Here is a 12,885-nt window from a genome sequence, read left to right as displayed (position 1 = left end):
AGAATGCATCAGTTTGCCTCCGTTCAGCCTCCATTCCGCTCTGGCTGCAGCGTTTTGGTGTCCGCCTGGCGATGCGGAGCCAAACGGATCCGTCCTGACTTACAATGTAAGTCAATGGTAACGGATCCGTTTTCACTGACACAATATGGTGCAATTGAAAACTGATCCGCCTTCCTTTGACTTTCAGTGTAAGTCAAAACGGATCCGTTTGCATTATCATGAACAAAAAAAAAGTTGTTTTTTTTTGTTCATGGTAATGCAAACGGATCCGTTCTGAACAGATACAAGCGTTTGCATGATCGGTACGGATCCGTCTGTGCACATACAAGACGGATCCGCACCTAACGCAGGTGTGAAAGTAGCCTTACATCATTACATTACCAATATCGCATTGGAATTTCGACACTCTCCGGAATAGTAAAGAATACTTGTCGTGCATTGTGGGCGATATTGCATGAGGACTTTATACCGCATCCAACAATAGAACGGTGGCTTCAAATAGCGGACAAGTTCATGGAAACCAGCCAATTCCCTAATTGTGTAGGAGCTGTGGATGCCAAACATATAAGGATTGTCAAACCTTCAGGAAGTGGATCAGAATTTTTTAATTACAAAAAATATTTCTCCATTATCTTAATGGCAATTGCAGATGCGGATTATCGTTTTGTTGCAGTTGACATTGGAGCGTATGGACGGACAAATGACTCTATGGCTTTCAAAACCTCCTCTATGGGACGCCTCCTGTATTCTAAGCATTTTGGATTACCACCTCCAAGACCGTGGCCAGGTACAGATGGACCTCCAATGCCATTTGTCGTAGTAGGGGACGAGGCGTTCCAAATGTGTGAGAACCTCCTAAAGCCATACTCCAGCCGTGACTTGAACTCTACGAAGCAGATTTATAACTATAGACTGACACAAGCCGACTGGTTGAGTGCGCCTTTGGCATTCTAGTTGCAAAATGGCGTATTCTCAACAAAGCCATTAACCTCAAAGTAGAAACCATAGACGATGTAGTGAAGGCTTGTGTAGTTCTACATAATTATCTTTTATCGGAGGAACCACTGCGTCTGGACCCACAAGAGGTTGATTGTACACTCACCAGGATGCAAAATTTGTCATATCACTCTACTCTCGCGACTGCAACAAAACAGTGCCAAAAAATCTATTTGAGATGGAATTTTCAGCGACTGTCGCGTCGCAGAATGTCGCATTGGGACACCATAGACTATCATTATAAAAATTAAAGCACAAAATACATGTGACCAAATGTCGTGCAACAAATGTTGCAGTGTAGTTGTGCCGTATCTGTTGCGTGACTTATTGTCGTCGTGTATACCGAGCCTAATTCAAACACACTGTTTGTTGGATTTCTCCGCCATGCAGTGTGTTATTGTCAGCCCTTTCTATGCGTGATCCAACGCATGTCAAGGTAGAGCATTCCAGCATGAACTGTTCAGTTATTTGGCTGGGCGCAGTTACCTATTTGGCTCTGAACCCGTTCAAAGACTGACAGCATTATGTTCATTTCCTGTCCCTTGTGGTAATGACGATAATTTCTGTGCCAGCTTCATCTTTGCTAAAGAGCAAAATATAAACATTTTTACTCTCTAGTAAATTCAGTGGTGGATGTCTGAGGCGGATTCACTTGTACTGTGAGTCCCACAAGGGTTTATGTGGATTAGAACAAGATTGGCTGATGAACATGCTTTAGCTTGTTCATGAGCAAATCAGCTAGAATCTGATCAATAATGAGCTTTTTGAAAGCCCGTTATTGATCGTGCTCTCTCAAATTATTTTCTACCTTTGTTACTACAGGTGTGGGCAAAATAAATTTCCTATAAACCTTTTTTCAATACTATATTTATATTTTTTATAGGAATTTTACTTTACCCCCAGCTGTAGTGGACATAGAATAAAAAAAAAAAATCACACAGTATTTTAAATAATATAACATTTATTTTTAACATAATGAAATTTTAAATTAAAGAAAAAAAATTTATAAAAAAAAATAAAAAATACAAATTTAAATAACGGTGAGGGGAGGAGGTGCGCTGAAGGGTGGACCGATGAGAACCGGCAGCAGTAGCCCCCCTGTCTTCTGTTGAGGAATGAAAACGACGGGCCGCAGGAAAGGATGCAGGATGAGTTCTGGGGGTGTGGAGAGTGGAAGGGTCGGGAGTTGAGTTGATTGTTCCCGAGCATGTGTAGAAGAAGGAGTAGGGAAAGAAGTTAGAGCATGATAGTGAGGAGGAGAAGGTGTTGAAGAAAAAGAAGCCAGATTGTACACATGCTCGGGGGGTTGGGAAAAGAAAGGATGGTGGAAATGGGAAGGTTGCCGGATCAGGGCATGTTGAAAAGAGTGGGATAGGGGGTAGGTGGTGGATGGGGGGTAGGTGGTGGATGGAAGGCGGTGCATGATTTCCCACGACCCGTTCTCCATCAAATTTCGGAACTCATGCACCTGTTCAGGAGTCATTTGGTCCATTCGGGGGACATAGGTTAGCGGGTAATGTTCGTTCTCCGAGAGTTGACATGCCGACTCCGCCTCCTCCACTCGGCGTGCCAAGTCTTCCAAAGTTTGACGCATCTCATCTGCAAAACCTTCCAGAGCATCGGAAACAATCTCTACAAGGTCCCCATAGTCCTCCCAACGGCTCCTACCAGATCTCCTGCTATTCAGCGTAGCTCTCACATTTTTACGCTGAAAAGAGGGACCCAGTAGGGGACCTGGATTGACCCGAACAGGTGTATGAGGGACAGGAGGGCTGGTGGTGGCGGCCGGTTCCGGGTCCACTTAAAGAGACGGTTCAGGCGCCGGAGTGCTGCTGGCAGTTCTGTGGAGAGAAAAAATATAAGGCCTTGTATTAATACTTACAGTATATGACATTGTCTACTTCATAATGTAGGTGGCTGCATGAGAGAAAGGTGTCGATACTTTGGAGAGAGTTAAGAGAAGAGCTACTAAACTAGTACATGGATTTCAGGATAAAACTTACCAGGAAAGATTAAAGAACCTTAACATGTATAGCATGGAAGAAAGACGAGACAGAGGGGATATGATAGAAAATATTTAAAAGAAGAAAAACTGCTACAAGAGGACATAGTTTTAAATTAGAGGGGCAAAGGTTTAAAATTAATATCAGGAACTTTACTGAGAGAGTAGTGGATGCATGGAATAGCCTTTCTGCAGAAGTGGTAGCTGCAAATACAGTGAAGGAGTTTAAGCATGCATTGGATAGGCATAAGGCCATCCTTCATATAAGATAGGGCCAGGGGCTATTCATAGTATTCAGTATATTGGGCAGACTAGATGGGCCAAATGGTTCTTATCTGCCGACACCTTCTATGTTTCTATGTTACTATGTGTCAGAGATTCCTTTTTCTCAATAATCCTTTTACAGCCTGAAGTCTTGATCTATTGCAGGGATGGCCAACCTATGGCTCTCCAGCTGTTGCAAAACTCCCAGCATGCCCAGACAGCCTATATGTCACACCGGTGACAGGTTTGAGAAGATCTGAAAGATTATCTGCTCATTCGTGATCTGACAGCATCTTTTGGTTTCACTTTGTCTGTGTGTTGCTGGTATGTCCACACCTCCTGTTCAGGTGTGGATCATGTGACCTTTACCTTCCCCTATTTAGTTTGACTCCACCCATCATTCCTTGCTCTGGATAGCTTCATTTGGTGTTGGAGAAGCTGGAGTGTGGTTCTAGTTGAAGTCCTGATCATCCATCATCCATCATCCTTAGAAGTTAAGTGTTCCGCTTGTTGTGTTTTGTATTCCTCCCCCCCCCCCCCCCCCCCTCTGTTGTTTACTAGGCCTCAGTGAGACGCTGGTTCCTTCACCAGGGAAGATGCCCTGTCATAAGTCTAGGGCATCTGAGGGCCACCAGGGTTTTCTAGGTTCCTGTGTATGGGCATCTCTACTATCGAGAGGTGCCCATACGGATAGGAGTTAGGGCCAGGAGCAGGGTTTCATAGGTGGTGACCCTTTTCCTTCCCTAGCGGTGAGGCCTAGTGTCTTTTTCCTTCCGTCTTGTTGTCTTTTGGTGTTCTCACCTACAACATCCGTGACACTATAGCTATCAGCCTACAGCAGGGCATGGTGTGAATTGTAGTTTTACAACAGATGGAGATCCACAGGTTGGACAACCCTGATCTATTGTCTCTTCTGACCGTAGGAGGCTGAATGAGATAAAGGTGTCAGAGATTCCTTTGTCTCACAAATCCTTTTACAGACTGAAGTCTAGATCTATTGTCCCTTCTGACCGTAGGAGGCTGAATGAGATAAAGGGTCAGAGATTCCTTTTCTCACACAACCTTTTGCAGACAGAAGTCTAGATCTATTTTCCCTTCTGAACGTACGAGGCTGAATGAGATAAAAGTGTCAGAGATTGCTTTGTCTCACACAACTCTTTGCGGACAGAGGGTGAAGAAAGCAAAATCATTTTTAAATCTAAACCAAAAATAAAAAAATTTTACCTTCTGAGTGCCAGCGTTCGATGTAAGAAACCCAGGGCCGCATGATAACAATATTGCATCCCTGAGGTTGCTCCGGAACCACTCGGGGTCTGAACTTCCTTATTGTAGTCTCTCTCCCGCATTGACCTCCACCGAGTGGTAACCTTGTCCACTGTTGAAAAATAAAAAAAAGGTTAATTTAATAATATTATTGTTGACTAGGTTTACATTATACATGAGTTATGGCTGTACTTACCGCATTCTTTCTGATCCGCCGCACTGAGATCCTCCAAGCCACTGAACAAACATTCTGCAATCTCCCTACAGAGCCGCTGGGTCAGCTGATGGTCTGCATGGTGGCAGTCTGTGTGGTCCCATAATGCGGGACGCGCCTCCACCAGCTGGATAAGGAGATCGTTGTCTATGGTATGGACAACAATCTCCCTATCTTCCCCGGTGAGACTCTGGAACCCTTGAAGAAAAAAGAAAAAGATACATTAAATAATGTACAATTGAAAAATTATTTTAAAAACCTAAGTCTTTGATACTTACACGTCCCCGACTGCCACAACCTTTCCCATGGACTCTGGAGGGGACTGGGGGATCCTGCCTGGCTGATCTAGTAGACGTTTCCTTAAAGGGTTTCTGTCACCCCGCAAAACTCATTATTTTTTTTTTTGGATAGTTAGATTGCTCATAGTGCGATATAGCAGAATATAATGCTCTTACTTACTTTCATGCGGCCGATTCTTTATAAAACGAACTTTTATAATATGTAAATGAGGGCTCTACCAGCAAGTAGGGCGTCTACTTGCTGGTAGCTGCTGCAGAAATCCGCCCCCTCGCCGTGTTGATTGACAGGGCCAGCCGTGATCTCCTCCTCCGGCCGGCCCTGTCAGTAATTCAAAAATCGCGCGCCTCGCGTCATTCGGCGCAGGCGCTCTGAGATGAGGAGGCTCGTATCCTCAGCACTCCCTCAGTGCGCCTGCGCCGATGACGTCACCGAAAGAGAAGATGTCATCGGCGCAGGCGCACTGAGGGAGTGCTGAGGATACGAGCCTCCTCATCTCAGAGCGCCTGCGCCGAATGACGCGAGGCGCGCGATTTTTGAATTACTGACAGGGCCGGCCGGAGGAGGAGATCACGGCTGGCCCTGTCAATCAACACGGCGAGGGGGCGGATTTCTGCAGCAGCTACCAGCAAGTAGACGCCCTACTTGCTGGTAGAGCCCTCATTTACATATTATAAAAGTTCGTTTTATAAAGAATCGGCCGCATGAAAGTAAGTAAGAGCATTATATTCTGCTATATCGCACTATGAGCAATCTAACTATCCAAAAAAAAAAAAAAGAGTTTTGCGGGGTGACAGAAACCCTTTAAACAATAAATAAAAATGGTTAAAACATGAATTTTTTAAAATAATATAGATATAGAGAAATATACTTACTGGTCCATAATATCTCCACCTTCCCTCGATGAATCTGAGGCCCGTGACGTATGGGTCCTTGCAAGAAAGGCTGCTGGCATGACAGCGGAGATGGTCGATGATGAAGACTAGAAAAATCGGAAAGAATATTTAATAAAAAGGAATGTTATTCTAAAATAAAAAATTTTTTGCGTATACTAGGATTGGCCAATATCAAAAATATTACCATGATAATGAGATTAAGAAATTTATCGTGATAACGATATATATTGGGATGAATGCACAATTAGAAGAAAAAAAAAACACTTGGGGCAACAAGGAGATATAATACTGTATGGTGAGTTGGGCCACAATGAGACATTATACTGTATGGGGGGCAACAAAGTGACATTATACTGTACGGGGGAAACAAGATGACATTATACTGTATGGGGGTACACAGGGAAACATTGGCGGGTGGTGCCAAGGTGACATACTACATGGGGAAGTTGTGGCCAAGGTGACATTATACTGCAACGTGATGTTTTTATTCACCCATGTGGAACAATTGCAATGTTTCAGCTCACAACTGAGCCTTTCTCAAGCAGTGAAAGGCTCAGTTGTGAGCTGAAACGTTGCAATTGTTCCACATGGGTGAATAAAGACATCACGTTTTTTCAAGTCTTGGAGTGCTGTCCGATTTCATACATATATATACACTGCTCAAAAAAATAAAGGGAACACAAAAATAACACATCCTAGATCTGAATTAATTAAATATTCTTCTGAAATACTTTGTTCTTTACATAGTTGAATGTGCTGACAACAAAATCACACAAGAATTAAAAAATGGAAATCACATTTTTCAACCCATGGAGGTCTGGATTTGGAGTCACACTCAAAATTAAACTACAGGCTGATCCAACTTTTATGTAATGTCCTTAAAACAAGTCAAAATGAGGGTCAGTAGTGTGTGTGGCCTCCACGTGCCTGTATGACCTCCCTACAACGCCTGTGCATGCTCCTGATGAGGTGGCAGACGGTCTCCTGAGGGATCTCCTCCCAGACCTGGATTAAAGCATCTGCCAACTCCTGGACAGTCTGGGGTGCAACGTGACGTTGGTGGATAGAGCGAGACATGATGTCCCAGATGTGCTCAATTGGATTCAGGTCTGGGGAACGGGCGGGCCAGTCCATAGCATCAATGCCTTCATCTTGCAGGAACTGCTGACACACTCCAGCCACATGAGGTCTAGCATTGTCTTGCATTAGGAGGAACCCAGGGCCAACCGCACCAGCATATGGTCTCACAAGGGGTCTGAGGATCTCATCTCGGTACCTAATGGCAGTCAGGCTACCTCTGGCGAGCACATGGAGGGCTGTGCGGCCCTCCAAAGAAATGCCACCCCACACCATTAATGACCCAATGCCAAACCGGTCATGCTGGAGGATGTTGCAGGCAGCAGAACGTTCTCCACGGCATCTCCAGACTCTGTCACGTCTGTCACATGTGCTCAGTGTGAACCTGCTTTCATCTGTGAAGAGCACAGGGCGCCAGTGGCGAATTTGCCAATCTTGGTGTTCTCTGGCAAATGCCAAACGTCCTGCACGGTGTTGGGCTGTAAGCACAACCCCCACCTGTGGACGTCGGGCCCTCATATCGCCCTCATGGAGTCTGTTTCTGACCGTTTGAGCAGACACATGCACATTTGTGGCCTGCTGGAGGTCATTTTGCAGGGCTCTGGCAGTGCTCCTCCTATTCCTCCTTGCACAAAGGCGGAGGTAGCGGTCCTGCTGCTGGGTTGTTGCCCTCCTATGGCCTCCTCCATGTCTCCTGATGTACTGGCCTGTCTCCTGGTAGCGCCTCCATGCTCTGGACACTACGCTGACAGACACAGCAAACCTTCTTGCCACAGCTCGCATTAATGTGCCATCCTGGATAAGCTGCACTACCTGAGCCACTTGTGTGGGTTGTAGACTCTGTCTCATGCTACCACTAGAGTGAAAGCACCGCCAGCATTCAAAAGTGACCAAAACATCAGCCAGGAAGCATACGAACTGAGAAGTGGTCTGTGATCACCACCTGCAGAACCACTCCTTTATTGGGGGTGTCTTACTAATTTCCTATAATTTCCACCTGTTGTCTATCCCATTTGCACAACAGCATGTGAAATTGATTGTCACTCAGTGTTGCTTCCTAAGTGGACAGTTTGATTTCACAGAAGTGTGATTGACTTGGAGTTACATTGTGTTGTTTAAGTGTTCCCTTTATTTTTTTGAGCAGTGTATATATATATATATATATATATATATATATATATATATACAGGGAGTGCAGAATTATTAGGCAAGTTGTATTTTTGAGGATTAATTTTATTATTGAACAACAACCATGTTCTCAATGAACCCAAAAAACTCATTAATATCAAAGCTGAATATTTTTGGAAGTAGTTTTTAGTTTGTTTTTAGTTTTAGCTATTTTAGGGGGATATCTGTGTGTGCAGGTGACTATTACTGTGCATAATTATTAGGCAACGTAACAAAAAACAAATATATACCCATTTCAATTATTTATTTTTACCAGTGAAACCAATATAACATCTCAACATTCACAAATATACATTTCTGACATTCAAAAACAAAACAAAAACAAATCAGTGACCAATATAGCCACCTTTCTTTGCAAGGACACTCAAAAGCCTGCCATCCATGGATTCTGTCAGTGTTTTGATCTGTTCACCATCAACATTGCGTGCAGCAGCAACCACAGCCTCCCAGACACTGTTCAGAGAGGTGTACTGTTTTCCCTCCTTGTAAATCTCACATTTGATGATGGACCACAGGTTCTCAATGGGGTTCAGATCAGGTGAACAAGGAGGCCATGTCATTAGATTTTCTTCTTTTATACCCTTTCTTGCCAGCCACGCTGTGGAGTACTTGGACACGTGTGATGGAGCATTGTCCTGCATGAAAATCATGTTTTTCTTGAAGGATGCAGACTTCTTCCTGTACCACTGTTTGAAGAAGGTGTCTTCCAGAAACTGGCAGTAGGACTGGGAGTTGAGCTTGACTCCATCCTCAACCCGAAAAGGCCCCACAAGCTCATCTTTGATGATACCAGCCCAAACCAGTACTCCACCTCCACCTTGCTGGCGTCTGAGTCGGACTGGAGCTCTCTGCCCTTTACCAATCCAGCCACGGGCCCATCCATCTGGCCCATCAAGACTCACTCTCATTTCATCAGTCCATAAAACCTTAGAAAAATCAGTCTTGAGATATTTCTTGGCCCAGTCTTGACGTTTCAGCTTGTGTGTCTTGTTCAGTGGTGGTCGTCTTTCAGCCCTTCTTACCTTGGCCATGTCTCTGAGTATTGCACACCTTGTGCTTTTGGGCACTCCAGTGATGTTGCAGCTCTGAAATATGGCCAAACTGGTGGCAAGTGGCATCTTGGCAGCTGCACGCTTGACTTTTCTCAGTTCATGGGCAGTTATTTTGCGCCTTGGTTTTTCCACACGCTTCTTGCGACCCTGTTGACTATTTTGAATGAAACGCTTGATTGTTCGATGATCACGCTTCAGAAGCTTTGCAATTTTAAGAGTGCTGCATCCCTCTGCAAGATATCTCACTATTTTTGACTTTTCTGAGCCTGTCAAGTCCTTCTTTTGACCCATTTTGCTAAAGGAAAGGAAGTTGCCTAATAATTATGCACACCTAATATAGGGTGTTGATGTCATTAGACCACACCCCTTCTCATTACAGAGATGCACATCACCTAATATGCTTAATTGGTAGTAGGCTTTCGAGCCTATACAGCTTGGAGTAAGACAACATGCATAAAGAGGATGATGTGGTCAAAATACTCATTTGCCTAATAATTCTGCACGCAGTGTATATATAGTCCAGAAAAATGAACGGCACTCCAATAGGTTATATGAAAATAACTCCTTTAATCACCCGTGCGGTGCAACGTTTCAGCTCAATGCTAGGCTTGAAAAAGGCTCTAGCATTGAGCCGAAACGTTGCACTGCACGGGTGATTAAAGGAGTTATTTTCATATAACCTATTGGAGTGCCGTTCATTTTTCTGGACTATAATTGGGGTAAGAAGCCTATTCCCTTAAGGACGTGCACCCAGACTTGCTTATTAGCCAGTGCCGCCATTTTGCCTCTATTTCTGACAGGATTCGAACTCACAACCTTCTACATTACAGCCCAGAATGTTAACCACTACACTACAGAGCTGCATGGCCAGTTGCTTAAAAAAAGAAATATGGGACTTCTGCTGTATAGGAATACTTACTACTAGTAATACACTTAATATACTACTTTATACAGCAGAAGTCTCATATATACACTCACCTAAAGAATTATTAGGAACACCTGTTCTATTTCTCATTAATGCAATTATCTAGTCAACCAATCACATGGCAGTTGCTTCAATGCATTTAGGGGGGTGGTCCTGGTCAAGACAATCTCCTGAACTCCAAACTGAATGTCAGAATGGGAAAGAAAGGTGATTTAAGCAATTTTGAGCGTGGCATGGTTGTTGGTGCCAGACGGGCCGGTCTGAGTATTTCACAATCTGCTCAGTTACTGGGATTTTCACGCACAACCATTTCTAGGGTTTACAAAGAATGGTGTGAAAAGGCAAAAACATCCAGTATGCAGCAGTCCTGTGGGCAAAAATGACTTGTGGATGCTAGAGGTCAGAGGAGAATGGGCCGACAGATTCAAGCTGATAGAAGAGCAACGTTGACATAACCACTCGTTACAACCGAGGTATGCAGCAAAGCATTTGTGAAGCCACAACACGCACAACCTTGAGGCGGTTGGGCTACAACAGCAGAAGACCCCACCGGGTACCACTCATCTCCACTACAAATAGGAAAAAGAGGCTACAATTTGCACGAGCTCACCAAAATTGGACTGTTGAAGACTGGAAAAATGTTGCCTGGTCTGATGAGTCTCGATTTCTGTTGAGACATTCAAATGGTAGAGTCCGAATTTGGCGTAAACAGAATGAGAACATGTATCCATCCTCTGATGGCTACTTCCAGCAGGATAATGCACCATGTCACAAAGCTCGAATCATTTCAAATTGGTTTCTTGAACATGACAATGAGTTCACTGTACTAAAATGGCCCCCACAGTCACCAGATCTCAACCCAATAGAGCATCTTTGGGATGTGGTGGAACGGGAGCTTCGTGCCCTGGATGTGCATCCCTCAAATCTCCATCAACTGCAAGATTCTATCCTATCAATATGGGCCAACATTTCTAAAGAATGCTATCAGCACCTTGTTGAATCAATGCCACGTAGAATTAAGGCAGTTCTGAAGGCAAAAGGGGGTCCAACACCGTATTAGTATGGTGTTCCTAATAATTCTTTAGGTGAGTGTATATATTTTCTTTTTTTTTTAATAACTGGCCATGCAGCTCTATAGTGCAGTAGTTAAGATTCTTGGCTGTAATGTAGAAGGTTGTGAGTTCAAATCCTGCCAGAAACTTTTCAGAAATAGAGGCTAAATTAGATTTAAATACACTGGGTGTCCCCAAGCACTGACTCAATATATGGACATAGCTATATATGGAGTCAGAGCAGGGACTCCTAAGTCGAACTAGAGTCCCGACACCCTCCCATCTTCACAGCAGGGGGTGCCTGGTTTAATGCTCGGGTTCTCCCATTGACTTCCATTGTGCTCGGGTGCTCTGTAGAGCACCCGAGCATCGGGAAGTGTTGTACTAGAGCACACGAGCACTTTGGTGCTCGACCAACACTACTGTGTTCACATCACTCTTTAGTTTTCCGCACTTCTGAACCATCAGAAGAACAGAAAAATATTTCAAGCATCAGTTCTGCACACTCGGCATCCGTTTGAGCCATTTCCATCTGAGATCCGTTATTTTAGACGGAAAAAAGTCCACGCAAAATGGAGAACTAAACGTATATGTTGACCCAGCCTAAGAGAGAACTACAACTCCCAGCATGTCCAGATTATTATAGGACATCATCCAGTTTTACTAGGTGAGAGCTTTAAAAGGAAATAACTATAACCGCCAGTATGGCCAGACTTATTACGAGCATTAGTATACCTTACAGAGAGGCAGTATAAGAGGAGAGAACTACAACTCCCAGAAATACCAGACTGTACTAGGGCATAAGTTGAAATTACATGGAGAGGGATATAATAGGACAGAACTACAACTCCCAGCAATACCAGACTGTACTAGGGCATAAGTTGAAATTACATGGAGAGGGATATAATAGGACAGAACTCCAACTCCAAGCTTTTATAGGATGTTATATGGGTTCCCTGGACACCACTAACCTCTCCTCCCGGCACAACACAGAAGCTCTGCCCCTTCACAGCGGCATCCCACAGATCTTTCACCAGGGAATGTCCATATAAGTATAAGGGTGGATGCTTTTACACTCCTCAGCTCTCTCCTTAATTCCCCCCTCCATGAGCAATGTTATTTCATGGCCACTGCCCACCCCACCCCTTCCCCACACCATCTGTGCTTACAGCTACATTGCTGGGTTCCTTTTGTTAGGGGAACATCCATGACCTAGTACTATAGCACCCAGGATGCAGAACAGCTTTACAGCACTAGAGTGGTGAGGGGGCCCAGTGGAGCCTATTAGCTTCTGGGCGCTTTGCAACGGTGACCGCTGAACTGGATTGCCAACCGTCCGCAAGTTCCTAGACATTAGGCTGATGGTCTTTGAGAAGATCTGTAATTTTACAGCTCACTGTAAATGGTGGTAATATATCTGTATATTGAGCATTAGACATTTATTAAATATAATAGTTATCATTCATTATGGATTTCTAGTTTGTCAAATGTCTTTGATATTTAGACAAATTGTGCAGAAAAAAATAAAGGTTGGCACCCCTGCCTCTGCAACCGCTATAGCTACACCACTGGGAAAATGGATAATTAACATTTAGTTCTGGAAAAAGCTTTTATTCAGCTTTCTTAAGATATTGCCCATACCGAGGAAAAGTGAAATGA

Source organism: Bufo bufo, chromosome 6 (assembly GCF_905171765.1).
Source record: "Bufo bufo chromosome 6, aBufBuf1.1, whole genome shotgun sequence".
NCBI lineage: Eukaryota > Metazoa > Chordata > Amphibia > Anura > Bufonidae > Bufo > Bufo bufo.
The sequence above is the reverse complement of the archived record's forward strand: the minus strand, read 5'-3'. Positions refer to the sequence as shown.